Source organism: Bos grunniens, chromosome 12, assembly GCF_055505025.1.
Source record: "Bos grunniens cultivar Pamir isolate PY7600 chromosome 12, Bosgru_T2T1.0, whole genome shotgun sequence".
In the NCBI taxonomy this organism is placed as follows: Eukaryota; Metazoa; Chordata; class Mammalia; order Artiodactyla; family Bovidae; genus Bos; species Bos grunniens.
In genome coordinates, this window is record NC_141176.1 from 52,171,999 (window position 1) to 52,192,196 (window position 20,198).

At 44.0% G+C, this 20,198-nt stretch overlaps 1 long non-coding RNA gene across 1 annotated transcript in view; it reads right to left on the bottom strand.

The window, feature by feature from the left end:
* Nucleotides 1-16,859: 16,859 nt before the first annotated feature.
* Nucleotides 16,860-20,198, bottom strand: part of LOC147361765 (uncharacterized) — a 181,916-nt gene continuing 178,577 nt past the window's right edge. The window contains exon 5 of the long non-coding RNA XR_015138236.1: nt 16,860-16,986. This is a non-coding gene — a long non-coding RNA (uncharacterized LOC147361765). The remainder of the gene's footprint in view (nt 16,987-20,198) is intronic.

Genomic DNA, 20,198 nt, shown 5'->3' on the forward strand with positions numbered 1-20,198 from the left:
TGGAGACCACCAAATATATTACCATCCACTTCCTGTTTTAGGCTTAGCTCATATAGCCGCCTATCAGTAAAGCAAAAGCTGGTCTCCAGGATAGATCATCTTGTCATTTCTTTCTTTTTAATGATTTTTTTTTTCAAATAAATGGTTCTTTTTTGCTCATTTATTTATTGGCTGTGCCACACAGCAAGTGGGATCCTACTTTCCCGACCAGGGATGGGACCCACGCCCCCTGCAGTAGAAGCACAGAGTCCCAACCACTGGACCACCAGGGAATTCCCCACCCTGCCTTTCTTACATACCGTCAGCCTTATAGGAAATAAAGTAAGACCCACCACTGGAGAGCCAAGGAAAACAATAGAGACTAATCTCAACTGAACACCATTGTGGCAGAATTGTGAAAAAATAAAGCCACAACTTTACTGGATTTTAAAGGAAATTGCATAGAGAAAAGCACATTTCTTTTTGTATACCCAAATAAATAACATGTAACTCTATTAGAAACTTTTACTAGTAGTGAATGCCCACCCTCTTCTACTGAAAACATTTCATTTGCAGACAGTATGTATCAATGACTATAGGTCTTAAAGCACTGACAAAAACTCAAGATTCAAAATATAACAAGTTTGATTCAGTTTGTTTTAATCACAGATGCCAATGTTTTCAAAATGTTAGAATATCCTTTCATAGCAACCACTGTTTCAAAAAACAGACCTCTTAATTGTGTTTGTCTAAGAATTTAATGTGATAACCCTACTTTTTTAATTAAATAAAAATTCAGTATCTATATTGAATTTGATAATGATGTTTACCCATCAGTTCAGTTCAGTCACTCAGTCATGTCCGACTCTTTGCAACCCCATGAATTGCAGCACGCCAGGCCTCCCTGTCCATCACCAACTCCCGGAGTTCACTCAAACTCACTCACGTCCATCAAGTTGGTGATGCCATCCAGCCATCTCATCTTCTGTCGTCCCCTTCTCCTGCCCCCAATCCCTCCCACCATCAGAGTCTTTTCCAATGAGTCAACTCTTCGCATCAGGTGGCCAAAGTACTGGAGTTTCAGCTTTAGCATAAATATAGCCAAATAACAACGGTCTCCTTTTTCTAGAAACAAGACAAAAGATATACTTGTCAAGTGTAAAATCTGATAATTTTTAGTTTAGCTTCACAAGTCTTAAAAATAACCTGGGACTTCCCTGTAGGTCCAGTGGTTAGGACTCCACTTCCCAGCACAGAGGGTACAGGTTTGATCCTTGGTCAGGGAGCTAAGATCCCACAGGCCTCAAAGCCAAAAACCCAAAACATAAAACAAAAGCAATATTGTAACAAATTTAATAGACTAAACATGATCCACATCAAAAAAAAGTGTTTATATAGCTATGGCTGATTCATGTTGATGTTTAGCAGAAACCAGCACAATAATTGTAATAATTGTAAAACAATTATTCCTCAATTAAAAATAAATAAATTTTTTAAAAATCTTTTTAAAAAAATGACCTAGACTAGATAATTACATATTCATTTACCTCTTCCTTTCCAACCATCTACTTTGTCTCATAGGCCAGATCCCTGCACACTTTCAATCTTTTTCATGAATATGTTAAAAGGGCTGGTGTTTCAGTAATCTCAACCCCTCTCTATGTGTTTCCATTCACCTTTTCAACAATTCCCTCGTGGCTCAGCTTGTAAAGAATCCGTCTGCAATGTGGGAAAAATGGGTTCGACCCCTGGGTTGGGAAGATCCCTTGGAGAGGAGAAAGGCTACCCATTCCAGTATTCTGGCCTGGAGAATTCCAGACTGTGTACTCCATGGGGTCACAAAGAGTCAGATGTGACTTTCACTTTCACTTATTTTCAACAATTAGCCAATTAATGATCTGTTCATCTCCAAGTCACTCTTGAAGTACCCCATAAACCAGCAGTTGTACTTTTGAGTCTATATTACCCTCATTCCCTCTCTGCTAGACTCTAAATAAGAAGTCATTCAAATTCAGTTCAGTCACTCAGTCGTGTCCGATTCTTTGGGAATGGCAGCACGCCAGGCCTCCCTGTCCATCACCAACTCCCAGAGTTTACCCAAACTCATGTCCATCGAGTCGGTGATGCCATCCAGCCATCTCTCCCTCTGTCGTCCCCTTCTGCTCCTGCCCCCAATCCCTCCCAGCATCAGAGTCTTTTCCAATGAGTCAACTATATGCATGAGGTGGCCAAAGTATTGGAGTTTCAGTTTCAGCATCAGTCCTTCCAGTGAACACCCAGGACTAATCTCCTTTAGGATGGACTGGTTGGATCTCCTCTTTCAGATTAGGGAATATTATTGCCAAAAGACAGTCATCAAAGGAGTGTTTCATAGCCTTCAAAAATCTACATCAAATTTGTAAAACTTTGATTGTGAAGTATTAATTAAGCACTATCATTGCAAAGTACCATTACAAAGTGGCAAAAATCTATGCACAGCATATACACAAATGCATATGAGTAAAATAATCAGATACATAAATAGAAGTTATTTTGGTAGATAGTTGTGTGCATGTGTGCTTAATATTTTTGGCAGCTCAGCATCAACTTACCCTTTCTATAAAACACAAATTTTCTTTTGGAGAATGACTTCTTTCCAGTGGTATTGTTTTGGTGGTGGATTAGTCTCTAAGTCGTGTCTGACTCTTGCAAGCCTGCCAGACTCCTCTGTCCATGGGATTCTCCAGGCAAGAATACTGGAGTGGGTTGCCATTTCCTTCTCCAGGGGACCTTCCCAACCCGGGGATCAAACCCAGGTCTCTTGCATTGCAGACAGATTCTTTACTAACTGAGGGAACAGTGAATCCCATGCCTGCCTCTCACTAGGAATGTCAAATAAACCAGCATTCCTCACACTTTCAAGAGTCAGAAGCCCAGGGAATCAGCTAGTGTCTTCCAGGATTTGCATGTTATGTTAGAGATTCTGGGATGAAGGAAACTTGAAATCATTCTTTCCAGGTATGGTTCCCTGACATGATTGTGCCTTGTCTGGAAACATTCTCAGCCCTTCAGAGCAGCCTTAAGTAGTGACTATTACCAATCCCTGTTCTTAGCTTTCCAACTAATTTACTGAGCTCATGGTCAATTTCCAAGAGATTCCCTTCTAAAATTGCCCAAAGTCAGTTTCTGTTGACTACAATCCAAGAATTCTAACCATTCAGTTACTGATGAAACAAACTCTAAATCAGAACACAATTAAATATATTATTTAATTTGGGGCAATGAGTATATATGGATAGATGCATCTTGTTGATCAATGAGTAAAGAGGATTCAGGGAAGTTGAATTTGCAGGCAGGAAGGCTGCCATGAACTCTCTCCAGGGGAAATGACAAGTGCTAAGAAAACATCTTTTCCAGGCATGACACACACAAACAAGTATCTAGTGATATATTCTGAAATTTCGTTAACAGGGGTTTTCAGTGTATATTGCAACCCACTTCAGTATTCTTGACTGGAGAATTCCATAGACAGAGGAGCCATAACCCATGGAGTCGCAAAACATTCAGACACGACTGAGTAACTAACACTTATTCCAACAGCAACGAAGTGAGTTACCGCCCTGTGTTGAAAAATTTTGTATTTTATGCAGCCAGTTTAAAAAACATTTCATCCAACTATTCAATGTATATGTAGCATATTATACTCAATGGCTCAGGAAATTTCATTGTTCACCCTTGCAATCTTTTTTAATAGTGACTTACTATCCTGATTCCCCTACATCACTCAGCAAAGAGGGGATTTCTTCGCTTTGTTGATCCAGAGCATTAACTTAATGTTGCAGAATTTAAAGTCTTTTCTTTTATAAACTTACAATATCCCTTCTCTCCCTGTGCTGTAAGTCTGATTTAATTATCTTCCAGAAATCAGTTTAGGTACTATTTTTGTCTTTGCTTGCCCTTAATCCTTATTTGATTAAAGTTACCACATTCTTAATTGGACTCCTCCATTAAGAGGAGTCCTCCATTCTAAATATCAAAGGCAACAGTGGGACTGCTGGGTTAGTTTTAACAGGCACCTTGGATTCAACAGACTTTTCTGGGATAATCAGGAAATTGATGTAATCTACAAAATGCCAATTCCTGTGTTCCATGCTCTCTGAACTACCAAGCCCTCTCATCTCCTCCGAGCACTGGTCCCCTCCTCTGTCACAGTTCTAGCCAGCAAGCGAAGGGGGATATTTATAGGAATGAGGAGGGTGTATGAAACCGATTATCCTCATTCTAGAAGGCTGGAATCTTTTTCAATCTTGTAGGTCTTTGAAAGACTTCAAATACCATTTGATTGAAGCCCTGCAGTATTGGCAAGAAAGGGCCTCACTAAAAATTTCAGCAATTGAAAAGGCAAGAGAAAACCATAGATCCCTGTCAGCACATATTTTTAAAGAAAGTACATGTATCACTGTGATGCTTTTACCAATGACTGACCTTTAAGATGGTAGGAGAAATGGAGAAGGAAGGAGGGAAGGGAGAGAGAGTTGTCTTAGCTCCAAGAGGGAGCAATATTATAGCAAAAGCACTTTCCCACCAGCAGACATTTCCAGGGTTTCCATGAACACCAGGCACACCTGTAGCAGCAGGGGAAGACATTTCAACACTACCCAAAGTGTTAGTTTCCTGCAGGACTGTCATAACAAAGCATAACAAACTGAGTAGCTTCAAACAGAATATTTTTCTTTCACAGCTCTGGAATCTAGAAGTCTGATATCACAGTTGGCTCTTTCTGGAGGTTCCAAGGAGAACCTCTGTCCTGCCTCTCTCCTGGTTTCTTGTGCAGGCTGGTGGTTCTCGGTGTTTTTTGGTTTACAGCTCTACCACTCCAATCTGGCCCTCCGTTGTCACATGGCACTCTCCTCACGTGTCTCTGTGTCCCTGTGTACAAAGCTGCTTCCTCTTATTAGGATACTCGTCATTGAATTAGGGCCCCACCAGAACCCAGGATGACCTCATCTTTATTTGATTTCCTTGTCAAAGGCTCTGTTCCCAAATAAGGTCACATTCATGGGTACCAGGGGTTAAGACGTCAACATATCTTTTTGGGAGATGCAATCAACCCACAATACCCTCTATAATTCTGACACAAAGTAGCCTTGAACTACTGCTTAGCTATTCTGTGCTCCTCTTTGTATATTCAATTCTTTTTTTTTTTAATTTGGCTGTACAGGGTCTTAGCTGTGGCATGCAGGATTTAGTCCTCTGACCAGGGATCGAATCCATGTGCCCCTGCCGGGGCAGCACAGAGTCTTAACCACTGGACAACCAAGGAAGTCCCTATTCCACCCTTTATTGAACTGGTTCTCAGTCACTGTGGGCCTTGCATGGATATGCCTTCGTATTTTAATTTAAATCTTATAGAGGAGAAGACAATTTGCTGTGAAAAAGAGGGAGGAATATTATCTGGATAAAGACTGTTGGTTCACTAGAACAGGGGTCCCCAACCTTCAGTATCTCATGTCTGATGATCTGAGGTGAAGGTGATGATGTAATAATAATAGAAATAAAGCACACAATAAATGCAATTAGCTTGAATCATCCCAAAACCATCTCCTTCCTCCCAGTCCATGGAAAAATTGTCTTCCCTGGTGCCAAAAATGTTGGAGACCACTGCACTAGAACACACAAGAAGTTTTGCCTTGTGTGAATACATGAGAAGGAGTTCTGGGCAAGCAGTAAGTCCACCCAAACAGACACCACTGGAGCAAATCAGTGAGCAGTGTGATAAAGGGGCAGACATTCCTGGACCCCATGAAGTGTCACTAGGTAGTAATAGCAACTGCACTGCAATCGATGCTTGTCGTGCTGTTGGGAGACCCTCAACCTCCTGCACTGTGCTGTCAGTCTAGAACGCAAGAATGTTAAGAACCTCTGTTCTCAGTGTTGAGTGTAGATCAAAGGCTCCAACTCTAGCACCTCTGCCACTGAATAATCATAATTTACCAGGTGCTTAACTCAGTACACTGTCTAAAGATGAGACTTTCAGACCCATAAAGAAAATGATTTGGGGTAGCTGAGAACTTTTCCAAATTTACTCAGTGATTTGTTTCATGTATACAGGGAAAAGATGGGCTTCCCAGGTGGCACTGGGGTAAAGAACCACCTGCCAGTGCAGCAGATGTAAGAGACGAGGGTTCAATCCCTGGCTCAGGAAGATCCCCTGGAGGAAGAAATGGCACCCACTCCACTTTTCTGGCCTGGAGAATCCCATAGACAGAGGAGCCTGGGAGGCTACAGTCCATGGGGTTGCAAAGAGTCAGACACCACTGAAGTGACTTAGCATGCACTCACACGTAGGTAAAGCAACCCCACCCAGGGCTCAGATAAAATCACCCAGTGTCACTGGAAAAAGAAAAACTGATCTCAAGAATATGAATCTTCAGAATCCATCTATAGCTACTGGAGGGTACTTAGAAGGCGTTGCCCAGGCTGTAACTCCCAGCAAGTTGCTGAGGAGCCAGAAATCCTGTCACTGGGGATTTGCTCTGAAGATGTGTGAAGAGCTGCCAGACACAATACAAAACCCACCCCCATGTAACAGCTATCATCAGATAGTTTTCCAGCCAAGAAAGAGAGAAAGGGACCTATCTGGGACACATAACGAAAAGAAAGGCAAAAGAGACCCAAATAATGTCACCCATTCGTAGCTGTGCCAGGGGGCTGGTCTTATAACTCTTCTCCCCATGGAGCTTCTGCTCAGCATGTCCCTAGCTGACATTTTCCATAACTTGGATCATGGAGGGGAATCCTTGAGGTAGGAGATCTGCACAAATATTCTCTCAGAGAAAGTTCACGCTCAGTGAAGAGAAATGAGGGAAAGAATAGAGATCTGGGGAAAAGGAAAAATAACATGCTCTGGTTTTGCTCCAAAGATCAGCTTCCTCATCCTTCTGCTACCCTAACCTGCTGACTGCCGAGTCCTGTGAGTCTGATCCTGAAAGGCCACGTAAACATTAGGCCGTAAAATGAGAGTCGAGGTCCCATCTTTCTGTCTTCCACACGAGATCCAGGTGGTCTTCCACAGCTCCGCACAGTCCATAGCAAAGCTACTCAGGAAGACACTCCCACACTCCGCTGAGAAGCTGTTTTAAGCACAGAGATATCAGCTAAATGCCAGCAAGAGCCTCATGAGTTTAGAGATGAGAGGAGGACTCTGGAAATGTGAAGGGTGCCAGATCTCACCTGTCCTCACCTTTCCTTCTCTCACCTTTGGAAATCTCCTCCCTACTTTTCCCTGCAAAATCCTCCAGCCAGAACTTCCAGGCCACTATGCTGAGGCTATAACCAAGGTAGCATGCTGTCTTCCACAGGACAGCCTTGTGCTGCCGAGCTATGATGCTTTTTGGTACTGAGGTGCAGTGAGATCATTTTGTGGCAAAGATCAATAGTCATTTCCCTCTTCTCACTTGGGCACACATCTGGAACTCCCCTCCCAGCTCCCTCATAGTTACAGCCACAAGACTGAATTCTAATTAGTGGATTATGAGGGCTGAGCGGCAGTGGGAAGTCTGGCCCGTGAAACTCCAAGCACAGTAATCTTCACTCTTTCCCCATCCATTAGTCTGATGTAACAAACATAAACACCTGGAAAGCCACGTGGGGTGGATTGCAGAGCCACAAGATGGAAGGAGCCTGGGTCCCTGAATCACCACTAGGAGCCTTCAATCAAACCATTTCGGGTGTCACACAAGTGAGAAGTAAACTTGTATTGTCTTTGAGTGATTCTACATTCTTTACTCAAATTTGTTTGTTACAGCGGTAGATCTTAGTCAATCTTCTTTCTGAGGTGCCCACCATAGAGGCCATGTGCTTTCTTATTCCACCTATCACTAGAGCTTCTGAAACAATAAAGATGGTATAAGAGAACCTGTTCCTTATTGGTGATAAAACTTTACTCAACAACAGGATTTTACATTATTGTACAGAGGAAATAGGCCAGCTTTAGAGTCACACTGAGTTTGATCCTTTTCCAAAGTATTCTGCCCAAGTGATCAATATCAGCTCACTTTATTTCTATGACCCTAAACACTTCTCTGTAATTGGGATCACTAGTTCTAATTAAATATTAGGACAATGTCACAAAGCCTAACGTTTAAGGAGAAGAATCAAAGCATTTAGCACGGCATCTGGTACACAGTAGATCATCAGTCACTAGAAGCTATCATTATTATTTATATTTGTTAGCATTTACTTGATTGTACCCTTTAAGTATAGGACAGTATCTTATTCATGCTTCTATCTTCAACATCAAGCAAGAGTTCCTAGAAGTTATGGATTATGTCTAATTTATCTTTATAACCCCACATGCAGAACAGTGATGATTACATCAATGAAAAGAAGCCCCCCTTTAGTTAATATTTCTTCACGAACTGTGACCTCCAAAGCAAGAATCATGTCTATACATCTTTCCCTAGAATTTGGAAGGGTGACCTGCACATAACAGGAACTCAACAACAATCATTAATAAACTAACTTCTTCCTGGTAGGCCAATGATGTCATTCTGGTCATAAGGCTAGTGGGAGACACTGACTGTTATATAGCAGATAAATCTGTGGGAGAATCTGGATTCCAAATCAATAGCAGCTTGAATTTCCAAAATCTCCTATACCAGGTATGTGGCATCACTCCCCACCACAAACAGAAAATTCATTCAAAAGGAAGCATTCTCCAGTTCCCACTTAAGACAAACAACGTAGCCTTCTCAGCTGCCTCACAAAGTTGTCCTGAAGGTCAAACACCATAATGGATGGGAAGTGATACACATATGGTTGCTGTTGTTTAGTCACTAAGTCATGTCTGACTCATTTGGGACACCATGGACTGTAGCCCACCAGGTTTCTCTGTCCATGGGATTCTTCAGGCAAGAATACTGCAGTGGGTTGCCATTTCCTACTCCAGGGGATCTTCCCAACCCAGGCATCAAGACTGCATCTCCTGCATTGGCAGGCAGATTCTTTACCACTGAGCCACCAGAGAAGCCCAATATACATATATACAGGGACCCTATTATTGCTGTTATTGTTTTATCACAAAAGCCATCTTCTGTCATCTTTGTTATCAGTACTCTCATGGTCTAGATTCTTTCCCCTCATCTGGTAGGAGATTGTCTATCACATTCTTCCCCTGCCTGATACAGGACCGTAAAGTAAAATGCTACTATTAAGACAAATATATTACATAGTACATAAAGACAAACACCTTTGTTATTAAATCAACTTTTCTTGGAAACACACCCAGAAATGACTCATTTCTTAGGAAACAGGTTAAGAATGCATTTCATTTTGTCCAAGATAAGATTGTATCACACACAAGTCAGACTAGCAGGTGATAAGTCCATTTCACTTTCTCAAGTTGTTTCAACAATGAGTAGACCCACAGCCGGCTGCTGAAATGAAAAACAGGAATTGGGAGGAGAAAGGCAAAGAGTTGAAATGAGAAGAGTAGGGTGAAGTTAAGCTTTGACCAGCTGGAGGAAATGTAGCTCAGTTACCCTGCTGCTGCTGCTGCTAAGTCGCTTCAGTCGTGTCCGACTCTGTGCGACCCCATGCATATAAATAATTGCCCTGGTTACATTGAAAGGAGGTTAGAAGTGTCACCAGGAGGGCTGCCAGGCTTAGGGCCAAACGACCCCTCAAAGTTACATTCCCTTGGGGGCTTTCTCCTTGAGCAAGGCCAAATCCTCCCCTTCATAGGTTCTGATACTTCATGTTCTAAGTGTTCTTAGAGTAACTGAAAGTGGGGTCTGGCTGCTTGCCACTCAAAAGTCAGTGAAGAGGCAAGGTTAATGGAAAGGAAAGTTTGCTTTAGTTTATATACTGGCAGTTGGGGGAAAGGGGAATATTCCTGTCCAAAGGCAAGTCCCTTACCTCCCCACTGACAATTAGTGGGCAAGAGCTTTTATAGGCTGAGGGAGGGGGCTGCATGCAGAAACAGCACAGTCAGCTCTGACAGTCATCTTGAAATTGGTCATTGGTGGTCTGACCAGCATCATCTTCGTTGTTTTAAGTACAGTTAATCTTCAGCTCCAGGGTTGGTTTGTTTCCATTTCTTGAGGTCAGTTCTCACAATTGTAGCAGTTTATGTCATAGCTACAGTCTCATCATCAAGTAGTTAACTTCTCCCACCTGGTGGGGATTTCAGTACCTATAAGACAGCTCACAGGATATGGCTCAGAATATTATCTATACCCCATGAGAAGGAACTAAAGGTCCTTGACTATGCTTAATGAGTAAACTATTATTACTTGGTCTCCTTTGACTGTTTTCCTTTGTTTCTTCATGTTCTCACTTCTTTGATTAAACTTACTCTTTGGCTACAGTTTTTCTACAGATAAAAGGCAGGCAGAGGACACTGGGGACAAGGGTCATAGGATCCTGCTCCTTCCTTAGCACACGTAAGTGAATTCATCTCTTGGGGATTTAAACTCATGGGATATTGAAGGATAAACAAAAAAGCCAGCATCTGCATTTACACTGAGCCATGTAGCATTCAAGATCCTCATGAATATCTCCTCTAGCCAGCCCAGCCTCTCTGATTTTGAATACCACATGGAATACAGACTGAAAGTAATTTACTTTTAGCCTTGAAGCTAGTACGAGAATTCAGATTATAGGATTTCCGGCCATTCATCACCACAACAGGAACACACATGTCTCTAGAAATCAATGCATTAAGTTGGGGAAGATGGGTGCCTTCTGCCTTCCCAGCATAGAGTCTGAAAGATCAGTACCAACATAGACCTCTCTTGATTCCCTGCATCCAACACTCACTTGTCCTTTACTGCCTCTCCCACACTTGGATGTCATATCTTTTCTCATTCTTCATCATGTTAATAAGGTCAAAAAAGCTTCTTAAGACTCATGGTGGTTGTATGTGAAATGTTTTATTTCTAAAGTTAATATTGCCAATTGTTGTTGTCATTGTTCAGTCCCTAAGTCATGTCTGACTCTTGGCAACCCCATAGACTGCAGCACACCAAGTCTGTCCTCCACTATCTCCCAGTGTTTGCTCAAATTCATGTCCATTGAGTCAGTGATGCCATCCAACTGTCTCTTCCTTGGCCACCCACTTCTCCTTTTGCCTTCAATCTTTCCCAGCATCAGGGTCTTTTACAATGAGTCAGCTCTTCACGTCAAGTAGCCGAAGTACTAGAACTTCAGCTTCAGCATCAGTCCTTCCAATAAATATTTAGGATTGATTTCCTTTAGGATTGACTGGTTTGATATCCCTGCTGTCCAAGGGACTCTCAAGAGTCTTCACCAGCACCACAATTTGAAAGCATCAATTCTTTGGCATTCAGCCTTCATTATGGTCCAAATCTCACATCCATACATGACTACTGGAAAAATCATAGCTTTGACTATACAGACCTTTGTTGGCAAAGTGATGTCCCCGCTTTTTAATATGCTGCCGTAGCTTTTCCTCCAAGGAGCAAACATCTTTTAATTTCATGGCTACAGTCACAGTCCACAGTGATTTTGGAGCCCAAGAAAATAAAATCTGTCACTTCTTCCACTTTTTTCCCCTTGAAATGATGGGACCGGATGCCATGATCTTAGTTTTTTGAATGTTGAGTTTCAAACCAGTTTTTTCACCCTCCTCTTTCACCCTCATCTAGAGGCTCTTTACTTCCTCTTCACTTTTTGCCATTAGAGTGGTATCATCTGCATATCTGAGATTATTGATATTTGTCCTGGCAATCTCGATTCCAGCTTGTGATTCATCCAGCCCAGCGTTTTGCATGATGTACTCTGCATAGAAGTTACATAAATAGGGTGACAATATATACCCTTGTTGTACTCCTTTCCCAATTTTGAACCAGTCCGTTGTTCATTGTCCGGTGCTAACTATTGCTTCTTGACATGTATACAAGTTTATCAGGAGACAGGTGAGGTAGTCTGGTACACTTATACCTTCAAGACTTTTCCACAGTTTGTTGTGATCCACACAGTCAAAGGCTTTAGCATTGTCAATGTAGCAGAAGTATATATTTTTCTGGAATTCCCTTGCTTTTTCTATGATCCAACAAATGCGGGCAATTTGACCTCTGGTTCCTCTGCCTTTTCTAAACCCAGATTGTACATCTGGAAGTTCTCAGTTCACATACTACTGAAGGCTAGCTTGAAGAATTTTGAGCAAAACTTTGCTAGTATGTGAAATGAGCACAATTGCATGGTACTTTGAACATTCTTTGGCATTGCCCTTCTTTGGGATTAGAATGAAAACTGATTTTTCCAGTCCTGTGGCCACTGCTGGGTTTTCCAAATATGCTGACATATTGAGTGCAGCACTTTAACAGCATCATATTTAAGATTTTAAATAACTGTGCTGAAATTCTGTCACCTCCACTAGCTTTGATTGTAGCAATGCTTCCTAAGGCCATAGGACTTCCCATGCAAGAATGTTCAGCTCCAGGTGAGTGACCACATCATCATGGTTATCCAGATCATTAAGACCTTTCTTATATAGTTTTTCTATGTATTTTTGCCTCCTCTTCTTAATCTCTTCTGCTTCTGTTATGTCCTTACCATTTCTGTCCTTTATCATGCCCATTCTTACATGAAATATTCCCTTGATATCTCCAGTTTTCTTGAAGAGATCGCTAGTCTTTCCCATTCTATTGCTTTCCTCTACTTCTCTGCATTGTTAATTTAAGAAGTCTTTCTTATCTCTCCTTGCTATTCTCTGGAACTTTACATTCAGTTGGCATGGCTTCCCAGATGGTGCAGTGTAAAGAATCTGCCTGTGCAGGAGATGCAAGAGATGAGGGTTCAATCTTTGGGTCGGAAAGATCCCCAGGAAGAGGAAGTGATAATCCACTGCAGTATCGCAGCCCGGAAAATTCCATGGACAGAGTCTGGCAGGCTACAATTCATGGCATTGCAAAGAGCTGGACACAACTGAGCAACTAAGCACAGGCATACACAGTATTGCTATTACACAATCTTAAGGACCATGCGATGTTTTCATTCAAGTTGTCACCTCTGCTTAGAGGAACTGGTGTTACTTTTCCTTGGGGAAGAATATATTTGGCCTGTTTTTGATGCAAATACTAGTCATTTGATGGTCGCATCTGCAAATCCTGAGGTATTCAACTTTCTTCTAGGAGACAAATATTCTTTTTATTAAGATGACTTAATAAGCACAAATTCCTTGACAAAAGGAAGTCTGAAATGGCAGATTTTGTAACTAAAAATAACAACTGGTACCTGAGGCACAGGCAGGTTGCTGAAATAACACTAGACTGGGATTCAGAATACTGGCTCCTTGATCTGGTGCAGCCAGTACAGCTCTGGGAAGCCTTTGTTTTTTTCACACTTTCATCCTAGTTCCTTATCTAAACAATGAGAAAGCTAGATGAGATCCTTTCCAGGGCTCTTTTCTGCTCTAAATTCTTATGATGCTAAGATACTACAGTAGTGTACTACTGAGAAACACTGCTAAGATGGGAGAAAGAAAAGAGCTACCAGTGATGACTTCCTTGCCAAGTCCCAGGCATTTTGCACATACCATCTCATCCTGTCCCCAAAAGCATCCTGTGAGTGGGTCTTATCATCATCTGCATTTCGAAGATAAAGAAACTAAGGCCCAGAGATGTCACACGATTTGCCCAGTGTTATGGATTAAACATTTGTGTCCCCAAAAACACATATGTTAAAGCTCTAACCCTCAACGTGATGATCTTTGGAGGTGGGGCCTTGGGGAGATGATTAGGCTTAGATGAGGTTATGAGGGTGAGGTCCTCATAATAGGATTAGTGCCCTTAAAAGGAAAGACTCCCCCTCCCCCAAATCCTCTCCCCTCGACCTGACCCTCCCCTCCTACCATGTGTGGACATAACACAAAAAGTAGGTAGTTGTCTGCACAACAGGCAGTGACTCCTTGTCGTGTTGGTTGTTTAGCTGCTAAGTTGTATCTGACTCTTTTCCAACCCCATGGACTGTAGCCTGCCAGGCTCCTCTGTATGTGGGATTTCCTAGGCAAGAATACTGGAATGGATTGCCATTTCCTACTCCAGGGGATCTTCCTGACCCAGGAACCAAATCCATGTCTCCTGCATTGCCAGGTGGATTCTTACCACTGAACTACCAGGGAACAGGAACCAAATCAGCCAGCACCTTGACCTTGAACTTCCAATCTCCAGAATGATAAAAAATAAATGCCTACTGTTTAAACTACCCAGTCTGTGGTATTCTGTTAAAGCCAGCCGAGCTAAGACACCTAACGCCCTATAGTTAGTACCACATCTGAACCCTGTGCTAAAAATAGAGGCCAAATAAAACTCCATAAATGTCTGAAAAAACTGTCCCCAGGGCGATCAGCTATATGTCAACAGTTCCCATTCTTGGGTCCTGCTACTCTGAAGGAAGGACTAAAATTATTGTCAGGGCTAACACTACCCCCGATGTGGCAAATGACCTGATCGGAAGGACAGGCATCTGGGGGCAAACTTGTGCAACAGTATCTCATTGACCCTGCAATTAGTAAGCAGGGCATCTGTTAAACCATTAGTTCAAAAGTCCATTCTTCTGGAACAAGCACTGCCCTCTCCCCAGGGCTTTCTTTCAAACCATAAACTTCACTGGATTAGGAGACAGATGCTCCAGGTGAGCTGCCCATTGGCCCACTAGGTGCAATTAGCAAGACAAGAGAACACAAATGATAACAAGAGAGAAGGAGGCGATTGGGAGGAGAGAACTGACAAGAGGGAAGAAAGAGAAGGAGGGGGAGGGCAGATGAAGACAACCTCTTACTTCTCCCTTGCTGAGACCAATCTGAGAGCAGATGATTCTGCTCCAGGCTTAAGTGCAGATGTTAATGCCATTATTTATAGCTGCTGTTGTTGTTCAGTAGCTAATTTGAGTCCAAATCTTTGTGACCCCATGGACAGCAGCATGTCAGGCTCCTCTGTTTTTCACTATCTCCTAAAGTTTGCTCAAATTCATGTCCATTGAGTCCATGATGCCATCCAACCACCTCATCCCCCGTCACCCGCTTCTCCTCTTGTCTTCAATCTTTCCCAGCATCAGGCAGGGTCTTTTCCGATGAGTCAGTTCTTCACATCAAGTGCCCAAAGTATTGGAGCTTCAGCTTCAGCATCACAGTCCTTCCAATGAATATTCAGGGTTGATTTCCTTTAGGGTTAACTGATTTGATCTCCTTGCAGTCCAAGGGACTCTCAAGACAGTCTCCCAAACCAGGAAGCTGCACTCACATGGGAAGGGTACCAGAAGAAGCAGGGAGCCATGATGGAGGGGACATTACGACAGCAGATGGTGGCCACACAAGCTGTGGCGGCAGCTTTTTCAGAGCAGATTCTGTTCTTCTTTCATGGCATCTGTTTCCCAGTTAGTTGAGCCTCGGGTCTGCTGACGCAGCTCCACTAGAATCCAAGTGGGTCTGGGGCTGTTCATTTGCATCTGGACCCCTCAGCCCTGGGGCAGACTGTATTGAGCTCAGGCAGAAAATGGAATTTCCCCTTCCTGCCTCATTAAAGGAACTGTCTAAATTCACTTCTCTAACTGAAGCGATTGGGGCTGAATTTAGCCTTGAGCAGTAATGAGCAAAGGTATAAAGTTCCATGATCCTTCCTACGTCTCAGTTAACAAATGCACTGGAGTAAGAAAGAAATCTCTCCACACATCCTTACTCAGGGAGAGGGGGCGGATATGTGATTCCATCTGCCATCTCACATGCTAAGGGCCATGGGTGGCAGTCATTTCTAAGACACCATTTTTAAAAGCTGTTTACAGGTCATATTTTACACGTTTGCTCCACAAAGCATATCACTGGACACCAGGCAGAATACCATGGGTCACAAATACAGATACATCTGTCTTTGTGTTCCTGAGTGCTGAGTTGTTTCAGTCGTATCCAATTCTTTGCAACCCTATGGACTGTAACTCGCCAGACCCCTCTGTCCATGGGAGTCTACAGGCAAGAATACTGGAGTGGGTTGCCATGCCTTCCTCCAGGGGATCTTCCCGACCCAAGGATCAAACCTATGTCTCATATCTCGTGCACTAGCTGGGGAGTGTTCTTTATCACTAGCGCCACCAGGGAAGCCTCCTCACTGTCTTTAGATGCATTAATGTTCAAGGGAGCAAGCCTTTCTAGAGGTTTCATCTGGAATATCCAGATAATGCAGTTGCCACTTTAATGAGATGTTTCTTATAACATCTCTCTAATCCCTTCTCCATCTCCCATGTGTTGATCCAGATTTAACTTCAGCTTCTTCAGCTCTACCTCTGGCACTAGATTTATTGCTCAAGTTTGGACGGTAAGGAGGAAAGTACGAGAATGAGATCAGAGGTCTTACCAAACCTCACTGCCCCAAAGCACAATGAGCCACTTTTGGCAGCCTGGCCAGTCCAACAGGAAGGCCAGCGGCCGAGGAACAGTGCCAAGCTTTAGCTAAGCACTCAAGTGTTGAAAAGTTTCATGCGAAAATCCTGAAGCAGGGCAGTGGAATTTTCAGGGAGTGGAGCCCCCTGACTCCTGCCCCGGAAATTGTGTTTATGGGATGCTTTCTGGCTCCCAGAAAACCCGGCTCAGTTTCCATCAGGCAAACAGAAATGAGCGCAAACTTTCCACTACCCCATCCTCCCCATGGAGGGTTTGCAACAGGCTCTGACTCCTCTCACTTCCTGCCTGAGCACAAGCTCTCAACACCCTCTGCTCCACACGGGAGGTGGGTGGCAAACAGCCAGGATCTGGGAGGTCAGGGGAGCTGAGACACAAGCGGAGACCTGGTGTCCTGCGCACTAGGAACATGGGCCCCACGGAGGGGAGAGAGGAGGTCTTAAATGCCCTTAGAGTTCAAGGTCCAGGCATTTCAACACACACGATGTCCACTTTCAGCATTTACTGATGAAAAATCCATGGGGGTTGGTGGGGACTGACGATGACACAAAGGCAGAGCCAGGACTAGAATTCAGATGACTCTCCATCCACTCCTCCTCACAGTCTCCTTGTTGCTGCAAGAACAGAGAAGAGAAAGGAATTAAAGAGGGTTCCTGGAGTGGAAAAGTTTGAGCATGGCCGGCTGAGGGTTTTCTGCAGCAGAAATTGTGGCATTTTCATCGGTTCTGCCCACAGCCCTCTCAAGACATCTGGTTGGCTGTTCCCTGCCTCCTGGTGCCAGCTCTGAATGCGGGGGCAGCAGTAACGGAACTCAGCTGAGTGCCCAGGCGCAGAGAAAGAACCTCTGCATCCCAGGGCCTCTTGCTTGCGGGCTGGGCCGCCTGCAGCTACAGTGGAAATGTGTGGAAACAGAAAAAGGGAAGCTGTGGTTCGGCCTCAGCAGACCAAATGCAGACAGGGAGCGTGAAGGGCTCTCAGCTAACCCACAGCTACAGGGCCCCTGCCCTCCCACCTCCACAGCCACTGCTCAAAAGCCAGTGTGAAAGCAGGCGAATTTCCCTGCAGAAACTGTCCCGTTAACTCATTTTAAAACGGGGCTTTGAGAGTCTAAAAATAAAGACACGGTTTCTTCTGCTTTAGATTATGGACGGATAGGCAACACAAAACCTAGATTTTAAGCCAGGGGTCACGCCATCTTTAGAAAACAGGTATTCATGCTGAAAGGCTTCCCAGGTGGCACTAGTGGTAAAGAACCTGCCTGCCAATGCAGGAGATGTAAGAGACGGGGGTTCGATCGCTGGAGCGGGAAGCTCCCCTGGAGGAGGGCATAGCAACCCACGCCAGTATTCTTGCCTGGAGAATCCCATGGACAGAGGAGCCTGGAAGGTCACAGAGTCAAACATGACGGAAGCGACTTAGCACGCATTCATGCTGAAATGCAGGTCTCCAGTATTTTTCATGTGGGTCCTCCAGATGGTGTTGTTTTGTCCCTTCTGATGTGCTGAGATAACAGTAATCACTCTTTGTGGCCCACGCCAGAGACCTCAGATATATTAGGCAGGGTACACGTTCCTATTCCCACTTGACAGATAAATGAGGCTGAGAATTCCTAGCTGCGTGATTGGCCCTGGATCCTAAAGCTAACGGGTAACAGGGCTGTGATTCAAAACCAAGCCTGGGCCAGGAACCCAGCGGCTCTTTCCACCATCTCAGGTGCAATTGGACAAAGCTCACTTAATCCACTCAATCTTACTCTTTGCTGAGCACATAGGACTTCCCTGGTGGTCCACCAGTTTTGAGTCCACCTGCCAGTGCAGGGGACATGGATTCGATCCCTGGTCTGGGAAGACCCCACATGTAATGGGGCATATAAGCCCATGTGCCACAGCTACTGAGCCCATGTGCTGCAAGCACTGAAGCCTGCACACCCAGAGCCTGTACTCTGCAACAAGAGAAGCCACAGCAAAGAGAAGCCCATGCACCACAACCAGAGAGTAGGTCCTGCTCTTGCAACTAGAGAAAGCCCGTGCGCAACACTGAAGACCCAGAACAGCCCCAAAAAAGCCTAGCACATAGAAGCCCCGGGACACCCATCAACTCCACACTCTCCTGGACTGCCGAGACTCGGCGAAGGTGAGCTCTCCTCCCACTGTCCCCTGAATGCTCACCAGAGACAGGTGAACTGCCTCCTATTCTCTGAGATACTTTAAAGCTCTTCTGATATGCCAATCAGGGACCTACTTTTTAAGTGTGCTCCCCATGCTGGCTACTAGCAGATGGGTTTCATCTTTCAGTAATATCTATACATTAGTGGCCATACCAGTGGGTTTACTTTAGATTTTAATCCTGCCCTTATACGCCCCAGGTGGCTCAATGGTAAAGAATCCACCTGCCGATGCAGGAGATGCACGTTCAATCTCTGGGTCACGAAGATCCCCTGGAGTAGGAAGCGGCAACCCACTCCAGTATTTTTTCTTAGGAAGTCCTGTGAACGGTGTCCCTGGTGCCTCACATGGTAAAGAATTTGCCTGCAATACAGGAGACCTGGGTTCGATCCCTGGGATGGGAAGAACCCCTGGAGAAGGGAATGGCTACCCACTCCAGTATTCTGGCCTGGAGAAGTTCATGGACCGTATAGTCCATGGGGTCACAAAGAGTCGGATACCACTGAGCTACTGAGCACAAATGCACAAGTAATCCTAGATAGAAGGAATCTAAGCTGTTTAATTTTCAATTCAGTATCACATAGAAAAATCATCTAGAATTAGGTCTTTAATAAATGTTTGATCTCTAATTGGAGATTGTGAAGATGATGATGACGATGACAGTAAAAAGGCCTGTAGGCTTTGTTCTATATAAGCGTCTAGAGTGCTTTACCAGAGTTATCTCTAGAGATTTCCCAATGAGTTTCAGTAGGGGACTCGGTGGACATGGGAGAGACAGTCTCTGCGGACTGGTTTTCTCTGAATATACTAGATAATGGTTAGTGTCTCCTCTCTCCCAGGACGCTGGATGAGGTGGCAGAAGAGTCTCAGAGGCTGTGGGAGGCAGCAGGTCAGGAAGAGTGCCTGTTAGCACACAGAAGCATCACCTGCTCGCACAACAGGGAACCAACCATGTCTGAGTCACCGAGCTCGCAGCCAAGCTGACAGGCTGGAGAAAGAAATCAACAAAACCTTCCCGTCGATGCATGGACTGCTGGTTTCCCTGATAACATGCTGAGCATGACTCAAAGCGGGGAAGCCAGAGGAGAGAGTCGGACCCCTGGGGGCAGCCAACTGCATGTCGGGGTCTTCTCCAAAAAGGCTCTGCAGCCTGTGATCAAGCCACAGATTACAGTCAGTATGATAGCACCAAGCCTCACTCACCAACAGTTAACAACCACAGTTGAGGTGTGAACATAGAACGAGGGCAGAGGTAATAGGTGTTAGAACTATGGGACACTCGAGCCAGGAGGGGACTTCCTCCACAAGACACTCAAGCCCAGGACTGTGAATACCTTTCAAAATGCTCCAAAACTGTTCCTCCAGGTATTCTACATCAGTCAAAAATTGCCCTTAGATTCTAAAGTATTAGATTTAAGTGACCATAAAGAAAGAATACAAATAGCTTCTGTTATGCATCAAGTCAATATATCATATATCCCAAACCAAGAGGCATTGCACTGATTCTGTCTTGCATTTAGGAAATTTGTTTTTTATTGCATCTATGGTTTGCTGAGTACTTTCAGGGGAAATATATAAAGCTTTGAAAGTACAGCACATGAAATTTATAAATTGGAAGTCTTTTTTACTGTTAAAATAATTTGAGACATATAAGCGATTGT